Source organism: Carettochelys insculpta, chromosome 3 (genome assembly GCF_033958435.1).
Source record: "Carettochelys insculpta isolate YL-2023 chromosome 3, ASM3395843v1, whole genome shotgun sequence".
NCBI classification, from domain to species: Eukaryota; Metazoa; Chordata; order Testudines; family Carettochelyidae; genus Carettochelys; species Carettochelys insculpta.
This window is the reverse complement of record NC_134139.1, coordinates 45,655,847-45,660,090: the sequence shown is the minus strand read 5'-3', so window position 1 is coordinate 45,660,090 and position 4,244 is coordinate 45,655,847. Positions and strand designations below refer to the sequence as shown.

The window sequence follows — 4,244 nt, the reverse complement described above, 5'->3', positions numbered from 1 at the left end:
AGCCTGGTGTCAGCCACTAGGCCCTACCTGGCAGTTGGACCCCAAAGGAGATTTCTCACTGGCTCCTTCATACTGTGTGGTCAAGGTTTTGCCATTTCTCCAACTCCAGAGTGTGAGCTAGGTTCCCACACACTTCAGACTAGACAAAATCCTCCATATTGTTCTGGAAACTACATGTGCTCTCTCCATTCCATAGATTTTTTCCCACCTCATCCTCTCTACTTAGTGTGTAGGTGACCTGCTGGGACTAGTAGCTTGTGTACTTCTCAGAGCTAGATCTTGAAATGGCCTTTGGCCAGAAATCATCTCATTGTTGCTATGAGACTGAACACCATGGATGGAAACTCAAAGTTGGTGCCAAAGTTGGGTCTCCCACCTGGTTCTGATGCAAGATGGTTTTTGGTGTCACTGGCATTGGGAGCAAAAGAGAGTAAATAACAGTCCACCAACCAGCCTTCGGGAACAGCACACAGGAATTACAAGATTGTCACCATGAAGTGGGGGCACAGTTGTCAGGGAAGAGCGAGTGATCTGGGAAACAATGGGACGTGAATTTACTGCACAAAAGCTTTGACCAGCTGGACATTTGCCAGAGCTCACCTCAGGCCTGGAGTGGAAAATATGGAGCCACTAACCATAATCCCGAATTATCATGGTTGTTCTTCCTTAAGGAGGGGTTTTTCTGGTGAACAGACTGCCCTGTTTTGGATTTCCTTCCCATACCAAACAGCTTGTGGCACAAAGCAGCAGCTTCAAGCTGGTTCATTTAAACACGTGAGGGAATTAATCCTTTGTCACTCTCTTAAGGGGACAGAGGCTGTGTGTCATGGATGGAATCTGTACTAATGAAGCATACCTCCTTCTAAAATGAAACTGGATGTTTATATTCCCTGTCCATAGCAGGTTCTGTGTGAGAGGCTTTCATGAGTGGGAAACTAAAAGTGCCTGTTTAGTCATTGAGTAGATGCAGCCAGGTTCCCCCTCCAAGCACGCTACCAAGACAGCCTGGAGAGCTGCCTCTGAGGCAAGAGGAGGAGCTCAGTTTCTATGCCAGTTTGCTCTTCTACCACAGCAGTGCTGCTGACCCCTGTCCCGGGGGGAACTGCACTGAGACTCCCAATTCATTTCTTGAGGGGCTGATTACCCCCAGGGGTGGCTGATTTCAACCTACTACCCACCTCTCAAAGGCCAGCCTACAAATTCATCTCCTGGAGTTCATGTCACAGAACGATCTACAGGCTTCTCAATTTTGTTTTTGTACTGTAAAACAGCCCACACACAGCTAGAAAAAGGAAAAAAACAAACAAACAAACAAACCAGAAATACAGGCTTATACATAAGGCTGTGTGTTTGCTACTGCTTCTGACCAATGAAACCAACTGGCCGTCTGTGAAGGGCACCCTACCATAGCCCCTGGACCACTAGTGGTCTGCAGACTGCTCGTCGGGGATCTGTGAAGAACTGGGGCTTTGTTTCCAGCTGCTCTCACGTGGTATTAGGGCCCTGTTTGTTTCCAGCTGCTAAATGGCATTAAAAGAAACTTAAAGCAAATTCTGAATGTTTCCTCTCCAAATGCACAAGGGAAGTCGCTGTTTGGATGTCATGTGACTGTGAACGGGAAGGGAGAAACACACACAGGCTCGGTATTAAAAATGTGGTTTGTGTTACGAAAAGAGCTGAGAACCTCATGTAGACAGGCTGGTACAGATGTAGCAGGGAGAGTTCATAGTCACAGAGTAGTTAATGCATTGCAGGTTAGATGCCATATTACACAGACAGATTATACCTGTTGGGCTAAGTTCACTTCTGGAGTACCTTCTCTGACTGGAAAAAAATTACAAGTGGGATGGACTCGTCCCAGTTGTTTGTTTATTTATCTTGAGCCTCACCCATGCATTTTGGAGAGGCCTGGTTCTGTGGAACAAGTGTTAATCCTCAAAGTTCTGAGTCAGTGAACCCTGTTGCTTATTACTTGGTCTGGTGTCCTTGTATATAGTAAATGAGCTCAGTGAGCTTTACCTAATATCCTGTTAGTTCAGGTTTCCATGTATGGAACATGAGTTTTGCATTAGGCAGTAACAAATTTAGGAAACTTTTTCTCTCTAACTGCAAATAGTTTGATTGCATCAATTTAGCCCTCACTGAGGCTGTTCACTTTGCTGAGCCCTCGTGAACATGGAGCAGGAGAGCAGTAGAAGTACTCACCATTGCCAGCAGTCAGCTTTGATCTGGAACCTAAAAATTGTCCATATTGGGGCTTTCTACCAACAGTGTAACTGGGCTTCCTAAGGAGAGTTTTGATTTGGACAGCAGATAACAGCTGTGGCAATACTTTGTTTCCAGATGTAAAGGAAAGTCAAATCTTTAGGTAAAGTGAATATATTGCATGTGCAGCGTTTGTGAATGGTAGAGCCCAAGCACACCCAGGCACCCATATTTCCATGGCGTCTTTCTTCCAAACTAGTGGTGTAGACTATTTTTCAGCCATAGTTTTCCAAAGGATTGGGTAAACTTTACCAGAACAAATTCTCAGTTAACAACATCCTAATTTGGTTGGTAACTTCTCTCATGTAACCTCAAAACACATGCTTTGCATTATAACATCATACTGACACATGCATTAACATGGAGCGGAGACTGAATCTGTGTGACTTCTTTGGCTTCATGAAGACAACGTGCCTCTGAGTTGAAACCCCCACAGTGTTTGAGACCCAAGTGTGATTCCCTTGTTGCCAACCAGCTTTTGGAGTTTGGGAGTTCCAGTAACATGCTCAAATGAGTCTAAGCAACAGCCTTTTGTCCTTCTGTGAAATCATTTGGAAGCGCCTGTGCTAAGTGGTCTGTTCTAGAGCTGACCATCAGGCAATGCTGCTATTTCAGGCTTTCCCTGAATGGTGAGTTAAACGGGCTGCACAGGGCGTGGGGAGGGGAATGTTTGTTGCAGATCAGAAGTTTTTCTTTAGTGACTGACCCTGCTGTGGCTTTGCATATATTTTAGCAAACGCTGCCTAGCATTCTAGACAGATGTGTGCTGCCGCTAAAGAGCTATTCCATAAATAATAGATTTCCTGTCTTTGCTCCTCGCTGCACTACCTGGGGAGCCTGGGAGGCTTGTTTTGAATAGGACACTCATCTTCGGGAGGGTACAAACCTTTCATTAACCTTGGGGTGGGGAGGAGCTGTAGCATCCCATGCAGCTCTGTTTGCTCTCTGGATGCTGGTCAGCAGGAAAGCCAGGCTATGTTCCTGAAAACAGAGCAGCTTCCCCTGCATTCAGAGGAAGGGCTCTCACCAACCACAATGGGAAACAAAGGAGGTGTGGCCTAAAAGTACCAGGCAGACCAGGCTCTGTCTCCTCATTCTCACTCTTCTTCTCTGGAGGGGAAGGTACTTGTTAGGCCATCTACTGTCCACCTGAGGAGGTGATAGGATGGGAAAGGGGGCAGTAGATTGATTCCCCATGTCCTTTGACCCTCCTGCATGAGGACTGAGCCACGACAGGTCTCACAGGATAATGCCCTTTTCCATCTGTGTAGCAGCGGGTGGAAGAGGGAAGGAGGTGGTCCTGGCCTCAACCAATTAGTCCTGTGTTCATTACCTATGAATAACATTACAGATTAATCTGCAAGTGCTCCAGCCTCTCAGACGCACAAACCCAAAGCTGAGCCTGGAATCCGTGAATCATCTGGAACTTTTATTACACCGATTTGGTTTACAATCTTTGTACTTTGATATTTCCAACAAAAAGGCAACATTGTGATATACTGTTTGTACTTAGAGACAGAGCTAGATTGTATGGACATATTTAAAAGTAAAAACTGTTCCCAGAAATGCTCACTAAAGAGTCTGTTGGATCACGCCAGTGCCTCGCTCCATACAATGGCTACAAACGTGTGGCCCTGCTGCCTACAGACCCCAGGCAAATGTGGCCTTTAGCTGCTTGATAGTATGGCCTTATAGATCAGAATGTGGTGTGAGGTTATCGCTGGCCGCAACATCCATCTTCAGAGTATGTCAACAGCAGTGCCCTAAAGCCCTTGCAAATCAACATACTTCCTCCCTTCCAAGTCACACAGGAACACACTGGTGGCATGCACCTGCAGGGGCTATCGCTAACATGAGAAGTCAATCACAGCAGCTATAAAAAATTCTTTCAAGACATCTCCAGAACATCAGTTACTTATTACTCACCACTTAGGACTTTATGTTAAGGTGGATGGATTTTTTTTGTTTGCAAAATATTT

The 4,244-nt window shown here is 45.7% G+C and overlaps 1 protein-coding gene across 1 annotated transcript in view; it reads right to left on the bottom strand.

Annotated features, from left to right (window-relative positions):
• TMEM151B (transmembrane protein 151B) overlaps window positions 1-4,244 on the bottom strand; it is a 37,419-nt gene that overhangs the window by 7,011 nt on the left and 26,164 nt on the right. The gene's annotated exons all lie outside the window — the stretch shown is intronic.